Source organism: Canis aureus, chromosome 26 (genome assembly GCF_053574225.1).
Source record: "Canis aureus isolate CA01 chromosome 26, VMU_Caureus_v.1.0, whole genome shotgun sequence".
Classification (NCBI taxonomy): Eukaryota; Metazoa; Chordata; class Mammalia; order Carnivora; family Canidae; genus Canis; species Canis aureus.
The window spans coordinates 7834920-7860811 of record NC_135636.1 but is presented as its reverse complement, the minus strand read 5'-3'; the positions used below and the strand labels follow the sequence as shown (position 1 = coordinate 7860811).

Sequence of the window (25892 nt, the reverse complement as noted above, 5' to 3'; positions counted from 1 at the left end):
TGCTAAGAAGCTAAAAGTATTGTGGTGACTCTGTTGGATTCGGGTTCCCTCCTCCCAAAAGTAGACGGCTGAAAGAGAGAACGGGGTACATGTGGCTTACTTATGATCCCAGGAAGCAGGACATGAAAGAGCAGGACATGAGACAAGGAAGGGAGAAGAGTTAACAGAAACTGTGGTAATGAAAGGGTTATCACTGAGGGCAGCCAAGGACCTCCAAGTGACTGTGTAGAACCATATCTAGCAGTCCCACTAAGGGTCAAGGAACTTGGGTCTTTGTCTACTGTCTCCTGTCCCTCATCCATTGTAGGCCACTCCTGGGGGCATTTACTCCCTAGCACCTCCAGGCTTCCCCAGCCAGAGAGACACAGAAAGCCACAGGAGACCTCCATGGTAGGCTGAGTGAATATGGAAAGGCACTGGCAGTGCCTAACGACCAGCTCCTGGTATAAATATCTCTTCCCATCAGCTTTCCATCACATCAAATTCTTTTAGAAGTAAACAGAGTACACATGATTTTTCAAAAACAAGATTCATTCATTAGAGTTGGTCACATATTAATTTGGAGTGTATGGAAGAAGTAAGCCTTGGATGTGTATCACTGCGGAACCACAGCACATCGTAGCTGATATGATCCAAGCTGATCAAAAGGCTGCAGGAGAGAAAAGTGCTCACCAACCGTAGACCCCTGGTGCTAGTTGACTCATTAACCAGAAACTGATTATCCAGATCTCTTGATTCTCCCCCCACCCCCACTGCTGCTGGTCTTTTCCCCTTTCCTTGCTCATTAGCACCCCTGGCAAAGGAGCGATGGGTATGATCAAATCCACAGGAGTCCTTTTTTAAAAACTTGATTCAGGCCAGAAGGAAGAATAAAGTTGAAACTAGTAACAGATGATATAATTTTTCTTCTTTTTTTATTGTGGTAAAAGACATATAACATAAACTTTACCACTTCAACCATTTTTAAAAGTATACAATTCAGTGACATTAAGTACATTCACACTATTGTATAACCATCACCACCAACTTTTTCAACAGTCTGTAGAACTTGGGATTGTCTATGAACATTGACTTTTCATTGTGTCCCTATTGTCTATTTATTCAGATATTCAAGAGCTGGTTGGACTAACAAAATGTCACTTCTAGATAACTGAAAATAAGTATTTTTTTGGTATTTTTATATCAAGTATTATAAAGCAAGAATGTTATATCAGACAGGCATTGCTATATAATAAACCATTCCAGAATATAATGACTTGAAACAATCATCATTTATTTAGTCACTATCCTAAGTAATGGCAATCTGGCTGGGCTTAGCTGGGTGATTCTGCCTCTTTGGACTAGACACAGTTGATGTTGGCTGGGCACACTCTTGTAGCTGTTGTCAGTTGCCAGGTCCACTAAGGTCTGGCTGGTGTAAGATGGCTCAGCTGGAATGGCTCAGCTCAGCTCATGTGTTTTCTCAACTTCCAGCAGTCTTATTCAATATGGCAGCTCAGCAGGACCTCAAGAGCAGTGAGAGGGCCAGGGCTCAAGTACTCTTCTTGTTCCTGCTTATATCACCATTGCTCCTGCCCCATTGGCCGGAATAAGTTCCATGACCAAGCCTAGAGTCAGTGTGATAAAAACTACCAAAAAGCATGTAAGCAGGAGGCATGAACAAACTGGGCCCATTACTGGGATGAATCCACTGCAGTTATTATCCTTCCTGGGGCTAAAATTCTGTGTGAAAATAACTATTTGTCTGAGACCATCTTAGTTTACATTAAAGTATTCCAGCCCCATTCTGATGCCCAGACAAGCATTTTCAAGGGCTGCCTTTGCACAATTGATATAACTGAGCCAGAGCCATTTGACCCCAGCTGACGTCATCTTTGTGACCCAACAAAATCACTGAATTTAAACCATATTATTTCTCTGACCCAACTAGGTGAAGATCTGATTGGGCATCATGGTTAGTGTTACCTCTTCTGATGGTCATCTTGCATCATTATCTTCTTCTCCTGAAAGAAAAAAGCAGAGGGTTGGAAGAACTTTGTACCATGGGCAGGAAACAACAACAGGAGAAAGAAGACTGTATACAGAATTGGTTTCCCCTTTCTAAACCTGTGTTCCCATCTCCAATCCATCTTCTCACCAGCATAGTGGGGCTTTGTGCTGGTTAAAGGATCTTTCTTGCTTAAAGTGTTCTCAAAATAAAAAAGTAAGCATGCTCTGTCTCTCACATTAGATTTTGATGAAATGAAAAGTCTAACTCAAGTTTTTTAATATTTGGATCAAGAATTTGTCATAAATTGGGAAACCTATAACCTCAAATTTAAGGTGTTAAGTATATTTCTTTTTTTTTTCATTATTATTTTATTAAAGTAATACTTGCTCTTGGTAGTAAATTGCCTGTCCTCTTTATCCCAGACCTCTAGCCCCCAGTCACTTGCCCAGAATGCTATCTTATTACTAGTTTCTTATGTACTAGCGAACATGTGTATGTCTGTTACACATACATTGTAGATTGAAGCATATTAAATTGCCACTGTTGAAATGTTTTGACCTACAAAAACAGGATTGTCCTATCATATAATCTACCTTTTTAAAAAAGATTTTATTTACTTATTTGACAGAGAGAGAGAGAACAAGCAGGCAGAACAGAAGCGGGAGAAGCAGGCTCCCTGTTGGGCAGGGAGACCAATGTGGGGCTGGATCCCAGGACCCTGGGATCATGACCTGAGCTGAAGGCAGATGCTTAACCAACTGAGCCACCCAGGTGCCCTAATATCTATATCTATATCTATATCTATATTTATATCTATATCTTTATATATATATATATATATTTATGTCAATAAGAGCATAAAAATACACTGGTCTGCATCTTGGTGTTTTAACTTATCTAAATGTCCTGGAGACCTTTCTATACCAGTATAAAAGGCTTGATGTTATTCTTTTCCATGACTACAATTTAGGTATGACTATAATTTATTTAACAATTCCCTTTCTGATGCACACTTAGGCTTGTTTCCAGTTTTTGTTATTACAAATCCTGCCAGAGTTCCTCACTCAGCATTTGAATCTGGGCATCTGCAGGATGACATATGGAGATATGCAATGACAGTCTGCTGTTTTCCTGTCTTGTGGTCTTCTGGCTCCTTGCAAACTGACTCAAGCCATGACGGATCCCCTAAGTCGTTGGCTCCTGTGTTACAAGATCAGTTATAAGGGATACTAGGAACACCAACCAAAATCTTTGTTCTTCCCACTCCCTGTAGCTTTAAAATTGGTTTGACTCCTAAAACCAGAAGGATTTGAATGCCTAGCAAACCCCTCCCTTTGTGGGCAGGAGTCTTGTCTGGAAGCCCTTCAGTGTGAAGAGATGCTTATTTCCCAGACAGACCTGATTCTTTTTTTTTTTTTTTTTTAAGATTTATTTATTTATTCATGAGAGACACAGAGAGTGAGAGGCAGAGACACAGGCAGAGGGATAAACAGGCTCCATGTAGGGAGCCTGACATGGGACTTGATCCCTGGACTCCAGGATCATGCCCTGGGCCGAAGGCAGGCGCTAAACCACTGAGCCACCCAGGGATCCCCGACAGACCTGATTCTTGACTCTGCTGCTCAGTAGTTGTGTGGCTTTGGGTGACTTATTTACCCTCTCCACACTTCCTCAGTGAACCTGAAAGGTATGAAATGGTATACCTATTCCATAGTGTTCTGATGAGGATTAAAAGAAATGATGTACCTGTCACACAGTAGGCATGCCACAAATCAGCCATTTGCTCCTTAAACCAAGTTCCCATAGCCAAAACACTTAGTGTTTTCCTAGAAGAGCTAGGCCAGTGATGATTGTAAGGAAATATAAAAAAGTCTTCTGCAAGCCCACCTTGCTGGCTGGCTTGCAGGAGGCAGTATTTGTTTTCTGATCTCAGTTATTGGTGGATTGTGATTCCTAATCCTTGAATTCTGACCCCATCTTTGGCAGAGAGCTTGGCTTCAAAAGTCTTATTCCTAAAAAGTTAAAAGATAGCAGGCAAGAGAACATATTCCCAGAATCCTTACAACACCAGATGTTTTATCTCTTTTCCTAGCCTCCAGCTCAGTCAGATGATCTGTAGACATGTAATTATTCACCGTCTAGACTGAGCCATCTTGTCGACCACAGAGGGCGAAGAAGGTCAGGAATGGAAAGGAGTCACTAGTCAAAGGGCCCAACACTATGCTTTTATTTGTTAATTTTAGGATAATGTTTTTAGACTTTTTAAGCACATGCTCATTTTTGAGTGATCCATAAAAGCAAAAAGAAAAAAAGCAAAACCTTTCTAGAAATCACAGTTTTCAACTTTTGATAAACACCATTCTGGACATCTCTCCACACACTTACACAGCTCAAGTGTTCAAAATATGGATAGGTGGCCTATTTGGGTGGAAATGATTATACTAAATATCTTATTTGTTTACTTATTTATTTTTTGTTTTCCAACCTACCCACCCCAAATCCTACCCTAGAAAAGTCCACGAGGGCAGGAACCTTGATTATCTTGTCCTCTGTGGGGAATCCTCAAAGTCTAGTACAGGTCTGACACATAGAGGACACTCAAAACATGTGTTAAATGTTGAAATATTTCTACTTGGATGTCTTTATAATTTTTTCTTTCACCTTGCAGTTCAATAGCTACTCCAGGATATAACTTAGTGTTGATCATTGTACATCCTTTTTTTTTTCTAGAACGTATTTTTCTTTTTTCTTTTTTTTCTTTTTTTTTTTTAGATTTTATTTATTTATTCATGAGAGACAGACAGAGGGTGTGAAGAACGAGGCAGAGACATAGGCAGAGGGAGAAACAGGCTCCTAATGCAGGACTCGATCCTGGGACTCCAGGTTCACACCCTGAGCCAAAGGCAGATACTCAACCACTGAGCCACCCAGGCGTCCCTAGAACATATTTTTCTTTCAATGTTTCCTTATTTTAGTAAAATTTTCTTCTATTACATTCTTAAGTATGTTGCTCCGTTTTCCTGTTTTCTTCTTCAGAAACCATAATTGTGGATACATGAGTCTGCTTTATCTCCAATATCTATCATCCTCTTTGTATTAATTATTTATAATCAACTTTTCCATTTCATTTCATGCGATGATCTCAAGCCTATACACGGTCTCTCTTTTTGTCTTTATTTTCTGGTACTTATTTCCTGTAGCTTTAATTTCCTTACCCTAAGGGCACATCTTTCCCCAAGTCTGTGTTCCTGGACCAGCGTTGCTCATAGTAAGCTCTTTAGGGTGCATGCCATCTGGGCTGTGATAGGGTTCTGGCTGTCCATTCCGCACCATTCCCCTAGCTTCCTCTCTTGGATTTGTATTGTGTTGTTTTGTTTTTTGAGTGGAACCCTTGGTCACAGGCAACAGAAACAGACTATCAGGGTACAAATTCATTTTTTAGCTAAATTCCATCCCTGACCTCACTAAAAGCAGTGGATATCTTTTCATAGAGATAAGAGCATTCCCTACCTCTTTCCTGGGCTGCCCATGAAACTGGATCTCAACACTCTAAAAATCCTTGGATATGTTCTTCTTGATGTTGACAAATACTTTTGAAGAAATACATATCCTTATCAGAGTTTGAGGCAGCGTGTATTAGCTGTCAGCTTACTCCCTCATCTCAGCCTCGATTTCTTGGCATTTGCCAGCAATGATTCATACTCTGGGGTGTGATACTGTTTCAGATTCCTACTTCATTGATGATGGATTGTATTCCCTCCATCCTTTGTCCTTTTTGCTAATTTGGATGGAGTTCAAACTCAGATTAGAGTGAAGATGCCACCATTTTTACATCACTACTAGGTTAATCAGAGGAGTCAGACTTGGACCAGATGAAAGGGCTTTTTGCAACTGGGAATTATGAGTCTGATGCCAGTTGAATTCCTGTGATGCTCTCACTTCTCAAGTTCACCCTCCCCAGCCATCTATCTCTGTGGTGAAGACACTGCTTAATGCATCCACCACGTGCCTCACTAATGATGCTTTCCACAGGCTTGCTGCATTCTCCTCTCTTATAATAAGTGCTATGTGGCCCTCAATGCCTGGACCACACATTCATTAATATTTATGCTTCCCGAGAGTGATGGGGTGTCCCGGTGATTTGCAGACATGAGCAGGTGCCCCTAATGGAAGAATAAGTAGGAGCCCTCTCTTGGGGAATAGCAGCTTTCAGTCTTCCTGTCGTAGAAAAGAAGACTTTGGGTTGGTAATGGAAACATCCACAGCTTTCGTGGAGTAATCTCCAACTATCCAACTGGCTGACTTGGACTACAGTTGTGAGAAAGGTTGGAGAAAAGATGGAGAGGTAGCTGATGTTCCCAAGTAGAGAGGAGAGAAGTCCTATTTCCTTCCCTAATCAAAGGCTTCCTTATTACTGTGAAGTCAGAGACAGAAGCTTTCTAGTGGCGAGTTACACATACCCCAGTTTGTCTCCTTGCACACTCAGATTCCAGTTCCCTACTCTGACATGTTATCGCATACTCACAAACTTTTCTTCAATGCATGAAACCTTAGTGAAATATTATTAGTCATTATCCATATTGGCTATCAAATGCCATATCTACTTCAACCTTTGATTTAGTTGTCAAGTTATGACAATGGAAATAAACAACCAGTCCCATGGGGTGGGGTCAGGATACTGCCAATTTCTGCCTGCTGAAATTTCCTGTGGCCCATTGGTTCAAATAGGGCAGCTTAGGGTAACCTCTATTCCATAAATAGACAGTGCTGAAGTTTTTATACTTTGTTTTGTATTAGCTTTAAATATCTGGCAATGTCCAGTTCACTAGATTCTGCTGACCACATACAAATGACTCCCCTATGCACACATTTGGAGTGTGTCATTTCTGCAAACTGTACTCATGTGAATAAAGTAGAAAACATTATGATAGGAGTCCAAGCTGGTGTGACTTACAGTCTGCCAAGGCCTTTGTTCAAACAAGGATGTTGACTGGTTTTCCTGATGTGGTGATTTGAAAATACATCTGCAAGTTTTTGACTCTCATCCCATCAAAAGGTAGGGATTTTAATTCCCCTCCTATGGAATATGAACTGATCTTTATGACTCATTGCTAATGGATAAAATGAGGCAGAAGTGTTGATGAGTGACTTCTGAGTAAGGTCTTAAAAGGAGCAGCTTCCACCTGGCTGGTTCTACCCTCAGAACTCAGACATTTTGATGTTTTGAGAAAGCCCCATCATGTGGAGAGGCCACATGGAGGTGTTCCAGTTGACAGACCCAGCTAATGTCTAGCCAACAGCCAGCACCAACCATCAGACATATGAGTGAAGAGACTTTGGGTGAATTCAGCCCCCACCCTTCAAGCTTGCCCAATTAACACCACATAGAGCATGGATAAGCAATCCCTGCCCTGCTATATTAGTATGCTAGGGTGATCATAACAAAGTACCACAGACTAAGTGGTTTAAACAAGATTTGTTTTCACACAGTTCTGGAGGCTAGAGGTCAGAGATCAAGGTGTTGGCAGAGTTGGTACTTTCTGAGGGTTGGAAGAAAGTGTCTATACCAGGCCTTTCTCCTTGTCTGGAGGTCACATGGTCTCCCCTCCCCTCTCACACCTGGATCCAAATTTTTTCTTCCTATAAGGACACCTGTCACATTGCATAAGTGTCTACCTGAATGACCTTGTTTTAAATTAATCACCTCTATAAAGACCCTGTCTCCAAATACCCTCATATTCTAAGATACTGGGGTTAGGACCTCAACATGAATTTATTTAATGGAACACTATTCTACCCCTTACACCTGCCACGCCTGCTCAAACCATAGATTCATGAGCAAAATGAATGTCGTCGTTGTTTGTGGGCCTCTAAGACTCAGAGTGGTTTGTTATGCAGCAAAAGATAACCAGCACACCTAAGATAGATGAATAACTTGGTTCCTGGTGACTAGAATTTGTTCTGCAAATGCTCTCTGGCAGCAGTACTGCACCCAGTTGGTACCCATAAGGCACCAGGCCAGACCACAGGCAAACATCTGGAAGACAGTTTCAGGGACTACATGTTCAGTGTTATCTATTTTTCTGTTTTTGAATTTTGCTCTTTGATTACAAAGCCACTGAAGTTGTCTCTAGTCAGAGAGACAAGGAGGACAAATGTTTATAAGTACCAGTATGGAGCAGCAGAAGGATATAGTCAAATAAAAATCTATGGCCAGATGTGGAAATATCATTGGGCCTCATGGCAGTTGACTTTGAGACCTGTTCTAGATGCAAGGAGGCCTTGGGCTTTTAGCAGAGGTGAAACAGTGCTAGCAACAGGCTTTCCTGAGCACCCAGTCTGGTCCAAACTCTTGTTCCACCTGGCACTAGCTGTATCATCCTGGGAAGGTCACTTAAGGTCTCCATGCTTCTGCTTTCTTGGGTGCTTCATATGATAGGCTAACCATTTTTATCTTCATTATAGAGCTTGCCATGAGTGAATTCCTCTTCTGACTATTCTGTCTCCAACTGGTTTCCTTTGGTTACTCACCATTGCTACATCTTATTACTTCAGTCTACACAATTAATTTATTCATTTACTCAACAAATGTTTATTGAGAACCTACTCTATGCTAGGCACTGAGGGTATAATAGCATTGGGTCAATGACCTCATTGACCTTGATCCTATCTTGCTCTTTACATCTAAAGTTCTACCTTGTGACCTTCCAGCTGCTGTTCCCATCACTCATGGGCACATATCCTCTGCTTCTTAGCTCAGATCCTTGAAAGAGGCACTCAGATTGGCCTAGCATGTCTTTTCAAGTCAAGCCTCAAACTGTTTCTAACCGACTTTCGTATTTGGTTGCCTAAGATCAGGCACCCTGATCCAACCAACTGTCTTCTAGAGCAAGAGATGGGCATGAAGTCCAGAACATTGCCTCACAGTGATTGTGGGGTAATAGCTATGATGGGCAAACTGGAAGAAGTCCTTAGAGCAGTACATTAGGGTGGAGAAAGCCACCGTGGATTCCAGCTGGAGCTTATAGTACCCCAGGGAGAGTTTTAGTCAATTTCACACAACACAGGCTCAAGGAGGTGATGACTTGAAGACATCATGCACCAATCTGCTAGCTCCAGAATCAGGCTAGAAGCCAGGCCTTTGGAGGAATGTCTTGGCACTGAGTGATTTCACCCTACCTTGATTAGCAGAAACAGTGCTCCTTCCATTTCCTCTTGGCATGCACCATTCCCAGTTTGCAAGTCAGCAAACTTAGAGGGGGTTTTCACTGGCTGAAGGGGTGTACTTGACCCCTCAACCAATGCCAAACAAGAGTTGATGCATACATACTCTGGCTTCCCTGTCCCTCAGATAGGACAACTGTGAGATGTGTTCCACATCACTTCCCTGATGTCCAGCAGGATTGAGCCCCAGAAGCCCATACCTGCAACCTGCTTATTAATGCAAACATGTTAGTTTCTCTTCTATTCTTCTCTACCTGTACTTTCTGAAGAAACTCTTCAAATAAACTACTTGCACTCAAAATCTCCGATCTGTTTCCAGAGAACTGAAAATTAAGACACCTTGCAAGAAAAAACAAGTAGTGAGGCCATAAAGGTAAAAGGGAGGCAGGGAATCAAGACATGAGCAGAGGTATGGGTAGACAGACACAGAGATAAAGATCATTCATGCAGTATTATTAAACCATCGGCTCCACAGGTAATTCACCTGGTCTGGAGCTACAGAGAAAAGCAGGCTGCAGGTGAAGAGGTGCAACTCTTCCAAGAAGGGCTACTTGTAAACTAGGTGTCCTGGTATCATTCTTAAAATGTTCCATTCTCCCACTTGTCATCTCATTCATTGCTGAATCATTAATCATGATTTATATGACATTGACTTTTTTCAGACATCTTGACTATCTCTTTGACAAGACATTAATAAAGAGTGGGACTTAGTGTGTCAAGTTTTTATGAGCAAAAGTGTCCAAGGCCATCTCCAGATGGGTATTCTTGGCTGCTTTCACCACACTCTCCAGAGACTGAAAAGCAATTGTTTGGCTGGGCAGATAGAGCTGAACTGAATTAAATTGACCTGCATGATACAGAAAGTAGCACTGAGCACATTTAAGTAAGGGGCTTTGAAAGAAATCTATTTTATTGTAGCTGAGTGTTGAGATTATTTTAAGGAAGTGATTAATAATTTAAAATGCACGAATGATGTCAGCATCTAAAATTAAGATAGATGGGGAGAACAACATACTTGGTCCTAAATAAAAAGCTAAATAAATCTTTATTTCTTTCTGCGTTTTTTTTTTCCTTTCACAAACATGAATTTGGCTGCTTTCAAAAGCCAGTTCTTATGCCTACATCCTGAAAAGAAAGACGACATTTCCATTAGTAGAATACCAGCAGCCTCACTTAATCCAGATACACATATACCTAAAGGCACCTTTGTTCCAAATATAATTATTGCTCTGCAGGAAAATCTGGTGTGATTCTTCTGATTCGGAGTTTTAAGCCTGTCTTTAATTTCACATAACTTTATTAGAACCCCTAGAGATGAGAGAGGACACAGTAGGGGAAGGTAGTTTTCATGATAAGCAAAACCAGGGCATGTGGAAATTCTTTCAACTCAGGCTTCTGGCTCGAGTTATAAACTCTGATACAGAGTTTGGGCTCTTCTACCACTTAGGCACTGGATGAACAAACATGTGTTTTAAAAGCCTCTGCAGCCCGCAAGTCCGGCCCTCGTGCACACATGTGACTCTTAGAGCACCGTGGTCATGGTCAGAGCAAAGCCAAACCCTCCCGTGGAAAGGGTTTCTCTCATTGGCTTCTCTCAAAGTCAATGTTTGCTGGAAAGGCAGCAATTTCTTTCCTCTTCAAAAGGACCTTCATGTACAAACTCACTCCCACCTACTGTGCATGTAAATTATTCATCAGTGATATGGCCTCTATTTCTGACTTTGATCCTTTTCTTCCTCGGGATGCCACAAGGAGCATGAGAAGGCCGGTGAGTTATCAGAGGGCTTTTGATCTCCTACTCACAAATGACATTTTGTTGGGGAACATCTGGGCCCCTTCTGCAGCTGCAGGCTGGGTCAAAAAGGAGCAGAGTTTGGGGGTTCTGAGGTGTCCACCCCTTAGCATCAAACCATCTTCAACACAAAATGGGATGGGGAGAGAAATGGGCACGCTTCTCCCAGAACCAGCAACTGCTCACACGGTAATTAACAGGCACCTGCAACGACTCTCCCAACAGGCAGGGTGGTGTGACTCAGAGGTCCGACTGTCCAGAACTGGTTTCAGAGGAATTACACAATTGGAGTCATGTACCATGGAGCTTTCAATTAAGTAAAAATCACTGGGGGAGGAAGCCAGGGATGACTGAGGGGCAGAGACCCTCCAAAATGTTTTCTCTTTCTTTCGAGGTAAAAACAAGGTTTTCCTCACAAAATGGAGTGAAAATGTAAGGCACCAAGAATGCTGGAAGGGAAGAACAGGGAAAGGTCTGTGTTTCTCACAGGTCTGAAATGAGCTCTCCGTGCAGTTTGTCATCAAACTATTAGTAACTGGCCATTGTGGCTGGCATTGAATCTTCAGAGTGCTCACAGTTTAAAGACCAAGGACAGCGGACTCCTTTCATAATGGCAGTGTAAACCACTTTGCATTAAGTAGGAACAACAACCTTTTTAAAAAGAATGTGGCAAAATAATTACATTTCTTGTTGCTTTCCTTTCTTCCACATCACATGAGCAAGCACATCAGCCTCACTTGAATGGATAAAAGGAGGACTTTTTTTTTCAGTGAGGGCTGCTCTCAGGGGAAACACACCCATCAGTAAGGAACCCTTCATTCTGTCATGGCTGACTGGGATTCTAGGCTCAGCCTGGGCTAATTCACCACAACGTTTGGGATTTGCTCATGCCTCTTCTTTCTGGTTGACTGGGGAGCCATACTGGCAGGAATATTTACCCTACAAATGTCCTGTTTGGTGTCTGAGTCCTGGTGCATTCCTCCAAATTTTCTCTCCTCATTTTTTTTTCTTTTTATTTAACTGAAGGTGATATCCTCTGAAATGTTAATTCTTTAACTGGGAAGAACCTTTAAATAGGGATTTGGCAGTAGTTCTGAAGTAAGTTTCATCATTATGTTGAAGAAGTCCTTTCAAATGCATTTGAAATCCATTTTTAGAATTTCAAAATAAAGGCTGTTAATGTTTTCCAATGGTACATTAAAAATTCAACAGTATTGTCCTCAGCATGGTCTGTTTTGATGCAGGTTACCTGGTTGGCTTAGTTTAAAATTGATATCATGAGTGGCTTGAAGTGCATTTCATCAAATGTTGATATCTAATGAGATATTTAGGGGACAGATCATTTTTTATATCTTGAATGCCTGATGTACAAATCACCTCATCTCTATAAAGCAGAGGGAACCATTTTAATTTGGTAAAGTGGGAACAGATTATTGCAATCTTTTTATGTTTCCTGATGTCAAAAATAAATAGCCTTGGTGTTCCAGAAAGCAAAAATCGCCCAGCTGAGAACAACTCACACACACGCACTGCTCTCTCTCTCTCTCTCTTTCTCTCTCCCCCCCCCCACATGCACACACACACACACACACACATGCATTCACATACACCTTCAGCTTCTCCCTTGCTGCCTCCAGTTGTGGGAGGAGAGAAGTCTCTAGAATGAGAGCAAATGAAACCTGGTGAGTTTGCACTAGTGACTGTTGTGCTTCCTTTCTCCTTCTGGCCACTGTGGCGTCTGATTATCAGAAGACCCACCTGATAGTGGTAGATGCTCCCAGATGTGTGTGGTACCTACGGCTCCAGCCCTGGCCTCATCCCTCTGCCCTCCCTGGGGAGCCTAATTAGACGTGGTCAAGGCCAGAGTTTCTAAGTTTGCCTGAAAACTCGAACTGATGGAATCGGGTCATTTAGGTTTCTAAATAGCTACGTGTATGCTTGGAACCTCGAATTATGTGCTGGATGTTGGCCCCCACATCAGGGAAATATCCACGGTCCTCAGTCCTCCAGCCCGGTCCCAGCCTCACTGGCTGCAAGCGCCGCCCGGGGCCACCGCATCTGAGCTGCCCTCCTGTCTGCCTCCCAGGGCGGCGCGGGGGGCCAGGGGGCAGCTGAAGAGCGTGACCGCCATCGCCATCGTTTTGGACAGGCTGCGGCAGAGGGGCAGGCCTCTGGGTGCCCCCGCCCGAGCAGGGGCCGCTTTGGAGGCACAGACGCCCCCGCGTGGGCCGAGCCTTGCGCTCGCACCTCCGGGGAGGGGAGGAGGCTGCAAACCGTCAGATCGCCGCGCGGCCCCGCCAGCTTCCCTCTGCCCCGAAACTTCTCCTAATTAAGCCAGTCCATCTAACTACGGGGCGTGCCATCAAACAGGTCTCCAGATGCTTCCGCTGCAGCCCGTGGGCGCTGGTCAAAGCCGGCGAGGCTTGTGATCAGCGACGCGGGCCCTGCGTGGCGGGCGCGGGCCCCTCTCGCCCCGGCGCGCCCCGCTCCCAGCGCCGCGCAGTCCGCCCTCGCTCGTTTGCTCCGTCGCCTGGCGAAGGCTCAGAGCGTGATTACTAAAGTTAGGGAAACATCCCTGTAATTAGCCCGGCAACTCTAAGCACAAGAAATGGAAATTAGTCACAGGATCATAAATGAGTTCGTGCATACATTACATTGCGCACGGCCCTGGGGGCCCAGCGTTTGCGGCGTTGGCCAGCACCCCTGTGTGGCAACAAAGCCGTCCTCCCCCAGCGAGGGGAAGGCGCAGGAAAGGCGGTTTGGCTTGAATTACAAATTCTGTGATTCTTTTGTAGACGGCCAGGCCATCGGAGTAAAGTCTGTACTGAGGCTGGGGAAAGGGAGACGACGAGTAAACAGTGATTTTCCTGTTGATTTTTATTTTGTTTCCCCCGCATCTGTTAACCTAGAGCCATGAGGGTGCCTCCAAACGGTGGGCTCGTCAACTGTACTGCTTCACTCATTAGAAGCAGTAGTTATAAACTCTTTAAATAACCCTGATTCTGAACTATTTTCGAAGTCACTCCTCTTCCTAGCAAAGGCCAGGAAATTGGACTCAGGCACACACAACACGGCATTTGCATCAAAATAATACAGCAGGCAGCAGCAAGCCACAATCACATCACTCAGAAGGAAGGAATAGAATACAAATTAAAGGAAGAATGTAAATTTTTTGCCATTAAGCTTCAATGACCATTTGAAATGGTACAAGGCACAAAGGTTCTTGATGAGCGTCATCTAGTTTGATTATTCATACTTGTGTTTCTGCTTGAATTAAAGCAGGAGTGCGAGAGCCTGTTATGGGAAAATATTTGAATTGATAGTGAACTCTCACCTTGCTGTGCATCCATTTACTTTTCAAATGAATACCAGATAAGTTAGTGCATTTTCTAATCGGCCTGTTTTCCAGTGAGTGCTGTCATTACATACCAATTTCTTTCAGAAGTGCTTGCTAAGAAACATTAACTACTTACAAATAAGGAGCTGTCTGTCACCGGCTGCAGTCTTCAGCTCACAGCATTTCTGCTAGGACAGTGTGAGGGCTGGAGAGTCCAAGTTCCCTTGCCTGTCATGGCTTCCGGCCTCTTCCTATTTCCCAAGTGAGTCTTTAAGAGTAGGCAGGGTCTTGCGGACGTGCCGTCTTTATGGAACCAGGTGGAGTCCTGCCCGATGCAGAGCCAAGCTGATTTACCGTGGAGTAGTTATGTCACTGTAGGCAGGTGGCCTGGGTCTTCCCCACCCTGGGATCCTATTTGCTGAGGCCGGGCAACCAGAACAGATTCTGACACAGACTATTCAAAACTGAAAGCATCCCTTTCTGGACATAGGTTCCATCACTGGCACATTCAACAAAGAAACAAAATGGAAAAGGTAGATCCCGAGGGTTGTGGTGGGAGGAAAGAGGGGTGGTGTCTCGTATAAAAACCATATGCCCAGTTTTGGACAAGAGTAGATTTGCAGAAACTATGGTGAAGGTTCCGGAACACTGCTGCACTTCAAGAAGAGACTTAAAAAATATTTGTGCAGAGAGAAAGGAAAAGATCCTTATTACTCAGTCTGCTTTGGGATCACAAGCATCTTTTTTTAGGTTACTTTCCTATTGAATGTTGCTGGCCACACATTTGTTGAAATGTGTCAATTACTTTTTGATCAAAACTTTTTTACAGTGTGCCTGAGTGGCTCAGTCGGTTAAGCATCCAACTCTTCACTTTGGCTCAGGTCACAGTCTGAGGGTGATGAGATTGAACCCCATGTTGGGTTCCACACTGGGCGTGGAACCTGCTAAAGATTCTCTCTCTCCTCCCTCTGTCCCTACCCCACTTCCTGCGCATGCTCTCTCTGTCTCTCTCTAAAAATAACAATACTGTTTTAGGAGTAATCACATGGTAAAAGAATATAGGTGTACCCAAGTGAACAAAGCAATGTTCACAAATGTTGAGTGACATTGCCTTCAGATGATTTTGTTGTGCAGACTCTGGTTCATTCATTGACAGAATCAGTCCCATGCTGATTTGCCACAGTGATGAGCAAAGCACAGAAAATGTGAACACTTCATGTGTTCCCAAGGTAAAGAGAAAAAGGAAATAAATGCCTTGCAAACTACCCTTTTGGGTGGAAAACAGGGGGACCTAATTCCAAGTGAGAAAAGAGTCCTTATCAGGTTTGAATCCAAATGTTACCTTATTTTTATTTATTTATTTATTTATTTATTTATTTATCTATTTATTTATTTTTAAAGATTTTATTTATTTATTCATGACAGACACAGAGAGAGATTAGCAGAGACACAGGCAGAGGGAGAAGCAGGCTCGGTGCAGGGAGCCCGATGTGGGACTTGATTCCGGGTCTCCAGGATCACGTCCTGGATTGAAGCCAGTGCTAAACCGCTGGGCCACTTATTTTTATTTTTTAAATATTTTTATTTATTTATTCATTTGAGAGAGAGAGAGAAAGAGAGTATGAGCAGAGGGAGGGACAGAGGGAGAAGCAGACTCTCTGCTCAGCAAGGAGCCCAACCCAGGACTGTATCCTAGGACCCTGGGATCATGATCTGAGCTGAAGGAAGACACTTAACTGACTGAGCCAGGTACCCCGGTTACCATTATTTTTAAAATAAAAAATAAATATTGTAATCCTCAAATTGGTTAATCCTGTAACTGATTTAAGAGTCAAATGTGGGGAAAGGAACAATTGAATGTGTCATGACCACCCATGTTAAGGAAGGGTATAAAACTGAGTGGGAAAAATTAGAGAGGGAGACAAACCATGAGAGCCTCCTAACACTGGGAAACAAACAAAGGATTGCAGAAATGGAAGGTTGGGGTGGGTGGGGAGGGGTATGGGGTGACTGGGTGACCGGCACTGAGGAGGGCACTTGATGGGATGAGCACTGGGTGTTATACTATATGTTGGCAAACTGAATGTAAATTTTTAAAAAGGTTAAAAAAAAGGAAGGAAGGATATAAAGCCCTTTTGAAGGTAGGGACTTACTGTGACCAGATGTGCCCCGCACAAACATACACACACAGAAGAATACTGAAAAACATATTCTACGATCTGAGTTAATTATTATCCTTCTCAGAAATGTATAAACACTCATGTATCTAGAGAGGTTATAATGTCCAAAGCCATTTTACCAGGTGTATCACCTGCATTTAGGTCTCAAAATCCTGACAATGTATTCATGGATTTATAATTTTAAAAGAGCACTTATATTTCAAGGCTTCAAATAAATAATTTTATACAAAGGAATGTAGTCATTTCCCTTTTGTCTACTTCTTTGAAAAGCTGTTAAGTTTTCTGAGACATTGAGTATAAGCACAAGCACCCACAAAACATAACTGAGTAAATATGATAATAAATGGCCACATATTCTTTTTCTCTCTGCACCCACGTCCACCTTTTGGAAGTGCCCTCTAGACGTGAGGTTGTCCATTGCTTCGTCTAATTTGTTTTGGCCAATGAACATTAATCAGTGTGACACAAGCAGAAATTTTAAAAGCATGTAACACATATGCTCTTGGTGTATTTGGAGATCACCATGTGAGAAGCCTGAGGCAGCCTACTTTCTAGAGACATGTGAAGAAAAGACTGAGTAACCTGCCAGTGATCACACTGGAGAGCAAGGCCATAGTCTACCATCCCTCTACCAGACAGTCATATGCAAGACAGACATATGCAAGAGCCCAACGGGTATCAGCCAAGCCAGCCGAGCCCAGTAGAGCCACCCACCAACCCTCAGAATCACGAGCTAAATTTGCACTCAAGGTGCTTTATGTGCAAATTATGTGACCGAGGCCCATTCTCATTTAAACTCTCTTTTGTTATTGAACCAACAAAATATTTTTGTCATTCATGAACCATCAAAATTGTACTACTACAGTATGCTATTATACATACTGTATAAGTATGTACACCAAATCATCTGTCAAAGCTGACCCTTCATCCTACAGGCACTGTATTGGAAATCACACTTTTCAATATTTTGAAGATTGAATGAGAGTGAGTGGGTATAGCACCTGCTATCAGCTACTCTGCCGATGTCCCCTAAAATCTCTTGTCATTTTCACACAAACCCATCCCCATGTGCATTCATTCCCAACAGCCAGTATCTGCATCTCTTTGTTGGAGGACAGCCCTTGAGCTGCTAGAGCCCATTTTCCTTGAAAGCATGGAGAACTGGAAGTCTGGTGGGTAACATGCCATCCCATCCCACTTCTGCCACTTGCAATCAACATATCTCTGGCTGACTGACACTTCTGGACTCCAGGCTTCTCACCATCCATGGTCCTGTGTGAAATCCAGTGGATGAGCCCGTCTCTGAGAATCATATTCTGGCTAATTCTTCTTGGTTGCATCTTGAGTGTGGTATTTCCTCTCTGAGGCTCTTAATGTCTGCTCTGTTTGCTCATGGAATGGGATCCTGAGAAAAATAAGAACAGGAATTTCACTGTTTTGTTATGGCAAATAGCTTCAGCCTCCTCCCTAACCAAAACTCTTACTTTGTTAGGTTTCCGTTTCCTCTTCATATTTTTCTTGGCCACTGTGACCAGTGTTAGCCTCTTTGCCATTGTCTAAAGGTAAAGAAGGAGGAGCATTAGATGATTCGTGATCCAACATAAAAATCCCATTGACTTTATTTGACATAGAGAGAAATTGAACATGAGGGAGTTCTAAACTTTTGCTTGAATCATTCATATGAACATGTGCATGTTTAATTAAGTTGTCAGAGGTGAAGCTCTTGCCACAATGCACAGTGGCTCTCAAATCTTACTTGCTTCAGAACATCTGTGATGCTTCTATAACATACAGATACCTGGGTTCCCTTCCAGACCTCTCCAATCACTGTCTTTAAAAAGGGTTAAAAATGAGAACTCTCCAGAGAACCCAATCAAAATTGGGCCAAGGACCTGAATAAACATTTCTCCAAAGAAGATATACAAATGGCCAATGAGTACATGAAAGAATACTCAACATCACTAGTCATTAGGGAAATGCAAATCAAAATCACAATGAGATACCACTTCATATCCATTAAGATGGCCTCTGTCAAAAAAAAAAGAAAGAAAAGGAAAGAAAAAGTGTCGGCAAGGATGTGAAGAAATTGGAACGCTTGTGTATTGTTGGGAACACAAAATGTTGCAACCATTATGGAAAGTAGTACAGCAGTTCCTTAAAAAGAAAATGACCATATGATCCACGTAGTCCACTTCTGGGTATATACCCAAAAAAATTGACGTATAGCTGTTCATAATAGGTTTTTAAAATCGTTTGTATTTCCTTGGTGTTGGTAGTGATCTCTCCTTTCTCATTCATGATTTTATTAATTTGAGTCTTCTCTCTCTTCTTTTTAATAAGGCTGGCTAATGGTTTATCTATCTTATTAATTCTTTCAAAGAACCAACTCCTGGTTCTGTTGATCTGTTCCACAGTTCTTCTGGTCTCGATTTCGTTGAGTTCTGCTCGAATCTTTATTAGCTCCCTTCTTCTCTTGGGTGTAGGATCTATTTGCTGTTTTTTCTCTAGCTCCTTTATGTGTAAGGTTAGCTTTTGTATTTGGGTTCTTTCCAGTTTTTGAATGGATGCTTGTATTGCGATGTATTTCCCCCTTAGGACTGCTTTTGCTGCATCCCAAAGATTTTGAACGGTTGTATCTTCATTCTCATTAGTTTCCATGAATCTTTTTAATTCTTCCTTAATTTCCTGGTTGACCCTTTTATCTTTTAGCAGGATGGTCCTTAACCTCCATGTGTTTGAGGTCCTTCCAAACTTCTTGTTGTGATTTAGTTCTAATTTCAAGGCATTATGGTCCGAGAATATGCAGGGGACAATCCCAATCTTTTGGTATCGGTTCAGACCCGATTTGTGACCCAATATGTGGTCTATTCTGGAGAAAGTTCCATGTGCGCTTGAGAAGAATGTGTATTCAGTTGAGTTTGGATGTAAAGTTCTGTAGATATCTGTGAAATCCATCTGGTCCAGTGTATCATTTAAAGCTCTCGTTTCTTTGGAGATGTTTTGCTTAGAAGACCTATCGAGTATAGAAAGAGCTAGATTGAAGTCACCAAGTATAAGTGTATTATTATCTAAGTATTTCTTCACTTTGGTTAATAATTGATTTATATATTTGGCAGCTCCCACATTTGGAGCATATATATTGAGGATTGTTAAGTCCTCTTGTTGAATAGATCCTTTAAGTATGATATAGTGTCCCTCTTCATCTCTCACTACAGTCTTTGGGGTAAATTTTAGTTTATCTGATATAAGGATGGCTACCCCTGCTTTCTTTTGAGGACCATTCGAATGGTAAATGGTTCTCCAACCTTTTATTTTCAGGCTGTAGGTGTCCTTCTGTCTAAAATGAGTCTCTTGTAGACAGCAAATAGATGGGTCCTGCTTTTTTATCCAGTCTGAAACCCTGCGCCTTTTGATGGGGTCATTAAGCCCGTTCACATTCAGAGTTACTATTGAGAGATATGAGTTTAGTGTCATCATGATATCTATTCAGTCTTTGTTTTTGTGGACTGTTCCACTGAACTTCTTCTTAAAGGGGAATTTTAAGAGGCCCCCTTAAAATTTCTTGCAGAGCTGGTTTGGAGGTCACATATTCTTTTAGTTGCTGCCTGTCTTGGAAGCTCTTTATCTCTCCTTCCATTTTGAATGAGAGCCTTGCTGGATAAAGTATTCTTGGTTGCATGTTCTTTTCATTTAGGACCCTGAATATATCCTGCCAGCCCTTTCTGGCCTGCCAGGTCTCTGTGGAGAGGTCTGCTGTTACCCTAATACTCCTCCCCATAAAAGTCAGGGATTTCTTGTCTCTTGCTGCTTTAAGGATCTTCTCCTTATCTTTGGAATTTGCAAGCTTCACAATTAAATGTCGAGGTGTTGAACGGTTTTTATTGATTTTAGGGGGGGATCTCTCTATTTCCTGGATCTGAATGCCTGTTTCCCTTCCCAGATTAGGAAAGTTTTCAGCTAGAATTTGTTCAAATACATATTCTGGCCCTCTGTCCCTTTCGGCGCCCTCGGGAACCCCAATTAAACGTAGGTTTTTCTTCCTCAGGCTGTCGTTTATTTCCCTTAATCTATCTTCATGGTCTTTTAATTGTTTGTCTCTTTTTTCCTCAGTTTCCCTCTTTGCTGTCAACTTGTCTTCTAGGTCACTCACTCGTTCTTCCACCTCGTTAACCCTCGTCGTTAGGACTTCTAGTTTGGATTGCATCTCATTCAATTGGTTTTTAATTTCTGCCTGATTAGCTCTAAATTCTGCAGTCATGAAGTCTCTTGAGTCCTTTATACTTTTTTCTAGAGCCACCAGTAGCTGTATAATAGTGCTTCTGAATTGGCTTTCTGACATTGAATTGTAATCCAGATTTTGTAACTCTGTGGGAGAGAGGACTGTTTCTGATTCTTTCTTTTGAGGTGAGGTTTTCCTTCTAGTCATTTTGCTCAGTGCAGAGTGGCCAAAAGCAAGTTGTATTGGGAAAAAGAGAAAAAGAGAGGAGAGAAAGAAGGAAAGAAAAGAGAAAGAGAAAAAAAAAGGGAAGAAAAAGAAAAAAAAAACGAAAAAAAAAAGAAGAAAAAGAGAAAGAAAAAGAAAGGAGAAAAAAAGGGGGTGGGGGAAGGAAACAAATCAAAAAGCAAAACAAAACAAAAACAAAAACAAAAACAAACAAACAAAAAAAGAACCACCGGGGAGTATCTTCTGATTCTGTGTTCTTTAAGTCCCTTGGCTTCCCCTGGAAGTTGTCAGTCTAGCTGGTGTTCTGGGGGAGGGGCCTGTTGTGCTGATTTTCAGGTGTTAGCAGTTGGGGGAGCTGCTGTGCCCCTGCCTGGTGCAGGGCTCGGTGGGGGTTGTTTACCCCGTGAGGCCGCAGGAGGAACAGCCCCAGTGGCGGGGCAGCTCTGGAAACCAGGATTCAGCTCCGGCAGGAACTCCGTCTGCAGGGCCTGGAGGCTCCGGGGCGGGGCCGCTGATGTGCTCAGCTGGGGCAGGAGCGTCCTTGCTGTCCTGGGCCCTCCCGGCCTCTGCCTGTCCCGGGGGAGGCCGGATCCTGGGCTGTGTCCCGGCGCCCTGTGCTCCGGAGCCTGCGCTGTTGGATTCGCGCTCCCGGGCCGCGCAGCCCCCTCCGCGGAGCCGCCCCCGAGCCCCTCCGAGCTGCTCCTGGAACCGCGCAGCCCCCTCCGCACGGAGCCTCTTCCTCTGCCCGAGCCCCTCCGAGCTGCTCCCGGGGCCGCGCAGCCCCCTCCGCGGAGCCGCCCCCGAGCCCCTTCAGCTGCTCCGGGTCCCGCCGGGTCCCGCCGTGCGCGCCGCAGCCCTTAGGGAGCTCGGCGCACTCTCCTGGGCGCGCAGTTGCTGTTACTGTCCCCGGGAGCCCAAGGGCATCCTCGCCCTCCTGGTCCTACTCCAACTCCCCGCGAGCCCCTTTCCCCCCGGAAGGTCGGTGCAGCTCCTGCTCCTCCGGGACGGGGCTCTCCTGTCCTGGGGACACTCGCCCCGGCCTCAGCCCGGCTCCTCGCGGGGCCCCTCCCCCTTGGAGGCCTTTGTTCCTTTATTTCTCTTTTCCCGTCTTCCTACCTTGATAGATGCGCGAACTCTTCTCACTGTAGCATTCCAGCTGGTCTCTCTTTAAATCTCAGGCCGAATTCATAGATTTTCAGGATAATTTGAAGGTTTTCTAGGTAGTTTGGTGGAGACAGGTGATTTGGAGACCCTACTCCTCCGCCATCTTGCTCCTCCCCCCTACCCAAAAAAATTGAAAGCAGGGTCTTGAAGAGATATTGGTACAGGCATATCCATAGTAGGTTTATTCACAATAGCCAAAAGGTAGAAATAACCCAAGTGTCTGCTGGCAGGTGAATGGATAAACAAAGTGTGGTATATACATACAATGGAATAGTATTCAGCCTTGAAAGGAAAGGAAATTCTGACACATGTCACAATATGGATGAGTTTTGAGACTATTGTGCTAAGCAAAATAAGCTCATCATGAGAAGACACGCACTGTATGATTCTTCTTATGTGAGGTACCTGGAATAGTCAACTTCACAGATACAGAAAACAGAATGGTGGCTGCCAGGGGTTGTGGGGAGAAGAGACTGCCATAGGAATACAAATAGTTTAGAGACTGATTATACATCTAACCTTAATCTGCATCCATGACTCCACTCCCAACTTCTCAAATCCAGCTCATCGATATGGTCTATGACAGAATCATTCAAACATGAATACATGTCAAAATCCCCTGGAGATCTTGTTAACACAGAGATTTCTGGACCCCACCACGAAAATTTCCAATTTGGTAGTTGGATTTGTATTTCTAGTAAGTTCCCAGGAGATGCTAATACTGCTGGCCTGGAAACACTTTGAGAACCACTGACCTATTGGTTTAACTCAACAGTATGTCTAGAATTAAGTCTCTTCTTTTCTTTCTCCGGCCATCACCAGTTCAGACTCCCATTCCCAACTGCTCTACTTAAAAGTGATAGTTGCCAGCATTCGAGATCCTGCACGAGTGGCTTTAGCCTCCTTGGCGGTAGTGGGAAGAATTCAGGACTGGACTCAAGTGCCCCAGGAACTGCACTGAAATAGCCATGCAGTCCTGAATGAGTTACTTCACCTTTCAGGACGTAATATACTCATCAATAAAATGGTGATGATAATATCTATTTTGAAGAGTTATTTTAGGAAAGAATGAGACAAGGTATATAAAGATGCTTGCAGTAGGGCTGTCCTATAGGCCCTCCACTGCTGTTCCTCTTCCATCTTTTTTTTTTTTTTAAGATTTTATTTATTTATTCATGATAGTCACAGAGAGAGAGAGAGAGAGAGAGAGAGAGAGAGGCAGAGACACAGGCAGAGGGAGAAGCAGGCTCCATGCAGGGAGCCCGACGTGGGATTCAATCCCGGGTCTCCAGGATCGCACCCTGGGCCAAAGGCAGGCGCTAAACCGCTGCGCCACCCAGGAATCCCTCCTCTTCCATCTTTAATGGCAACTTTTCACTCACAGGGAAGTATGTGCTTCTCTTTCCCCAGACATACCCCTAACGCTGCCATCTCTGGAACCCTCCACTCACCTTTTCTTCCATGTGGACATTGTCTTGATTAACACTTTTTAACAGAAACCTACTTTAGTGGATCCAGTGATCCCTGGTACCATAGGGCCCCACAGTACAATAAGCTTCAATCCTGCACACTGGAACATAGTCCTCTGCAACAGGGAGCAGCTTCTGAAAGTCCACCCACATAAGTGTCTACCATCCTTCGACCAGGCCCTGATCTCCACCTGAGGAAATGCCTCTTATCTCTCCAAGCCCATTGAACTGCCACCTCCCCCTTGAAGTCTGCCCTTCTCCCTAACCAAATATGACCTCTCCCTTCTCAACTATCTTTGCATTCAACTGATGACTCTCTGACAGCCTCTCTCACATGGTGCATAGTGATCTGTGTACATAGATCTGCATATCCAAGTTTTGTCACTTGCTCACTCTACAGCCTTGGTCAAGTTACCTCTCTGGGCCTCATTTTCCACATCTCAGAAACAGTAACAGTGCCTACTTCAGAGGCTTGCTGTGAGAATCAAGGAACTAAAATATATAGTGTTTCAAACTGCACTCCACATATGGATGCTTAGTAATATATATGATGATGGTGATTAATTTTCTATCCTTACTAATTGGCCCCAGTGATCAGGGACTATGCCTTTAATCTTGACATCTCATTGTACCTTATGCCTTATAGTAAGCCCTCAGAAAAGTAAATAAATAAATAAATAAATAAATAAATAATGCAATAAATTGTATTTATTGCCATGGTCTTTCCAGTTATGGTTACCTCTCAGGAGGGGGGCAGGATGGTTCTCCTTCAGACAGAGGCAGACCCCCACCTGTATCCCAAACTAGTTTAGTGGGCAGCCGAGTTTTTCTCCTGGTGAAATTATTCTCTCAAGTCATCTTATTGTGTTTCATGAAAGCCTTGGCACATGAGCTTAGCTCTGAGGATGCTCCATTAACATTCTTTCAGTATATGAGCCTTTTTGCGGCTCAGAACTTTTTCATAAAGATCCCAGGCTATCAGTCTGACATGTCAGAAAGAGAACTACCACTCAGACATGCACTCAGAGATGGTGTTTTATGAGTACCGCCACTATTTCTTTGTCCCTTTTAATTGGGCAAATTTTAGCATGGGCGAAGATGCCTTTTCTCACTGCTCACCCACTTCTCTAGAATGCAAGTGTGGTGGTGTTTCCATCCACCTTTCCTACTTTTCCTTTTTATCATTTAAACACAACCTCCTCCCCATCAATAATCTGGACAAACTGGTGCCTACATGAGGAACAAAAAGGGAGAAGGTTGTGCTCACTTCCAGGTGTATTGTTTTTCCAGGATTATTCCACCAGTCTGGCCAGAGGGGAAAGTGCTGGGGTAGAAACTATTTTGTAATAGTTGGGAACCTTATAAAAATGTTATACCTACAGTGCAATTTATTCTAATGTGTTTGGCGGACAATTGTTAATCACCAAAGCAGAAAAGGCAGCTTGCCTTTCCAAAAGTGGTGGAAGTCCCCCAGCTCGAGATCCCAGTGAGATTACCCCACAATCTTGGGTGTCCCAACCCCAGCCTTCGCTGACAGCCAGGCTGCTCTGCAGTCTCTGCTCTGACAAAGGGGAAGCTGAGGCTCTCTTCCCATGATGGAAGCGTGTTTGTTACAATTAATTAGAAATCCTGGGTTGTAAATAGAGATACACACACAACTAGTAACTCAAAGCTTGTTTTCTTTAGTGATTTCAGGGAAGACACAGAAAGCAATATGTATTCACATCCAGATGTTTTACATGCATGATTCAGAAAACTCGAAAAGTCGGTGTTTGGGAAAAACAAAAAATGGAACAGAACCAAACAAACCACCAAATGCTTTATTGCCAGTTCACCTCTGTCTGTTAAATCAAGTGGGGAGGAAAGTGCTTTGTCTGGAATGTAGAAATTCCACCCAGTGGAAAATGAACTTAAAAATGTATCACGGACATCCGCAGAGTGATTACATAATTAAAACTATTACATCTGAAAACCCTCAGTCAATTATTTGTTGTCTTCAAATCCTGATTATCTTTTTAATTTGCAAAGACAGTTTTTTTGGTAGTGGGTTTTTTTGGGTTTGGGGGGGTGGGGTTTGAGCCAGTTAAATGTGACAGCTGTGCAGGGCTATGTTGCAAACATTGGGAAAGGTGTTTAACATCATTATGTTAAGTTAGAGTTAAATTTCATTTTTCAGACAAACAAAATTGAACTGGGAATGGGATGTGCACATAACTTGGTTTCAAGAAAGGTTAATGAGAAAGCTGTAAAACCCCACATCATGCCCAAAATTCCATAAAGAGCTCTGTCCCC

General features: G+C 43.2%; 2 long non-coding RNA genes across 2 annotated transcripts in view; one reads left to right on the top strand and one right to left on the bottom strand.

Annotated features, from left to right (window-relative positions):
* The window catches only part of LOC144297848 (uncharacterized), a 35687-nt gene extending 33366 nt beyond the window's left edge, over positions 1 to 2321 (top strand). The window contains exon 3 of the long non-coding RNA XR_013364711.1: positions 1931 to 2321. This is a non-coding gene — a long non-coding RNA (uncharacterized LOC144297848). The remainder of the gene's footprint in view (positions 1 to 1930) is intronic.
* On the bottom strand, positions 1122 to 23203 carry LOC144297849 (uncharacterized). Its single transcript, XR_013364713.1, has 4 exons — positions 22651 to 23203; positions 18008 to 18079; positions 17785 to 17928; positions 1122 to 2003 (listed from the first exon to the last, which is right to left on the bottom strand). It is a non-coding gene; the product is annotated as an uncharacterized LOC144297849 (long non-coding RNA).
* Positions 23204 to 25892: the final 2689 nt, after the last annotated feature.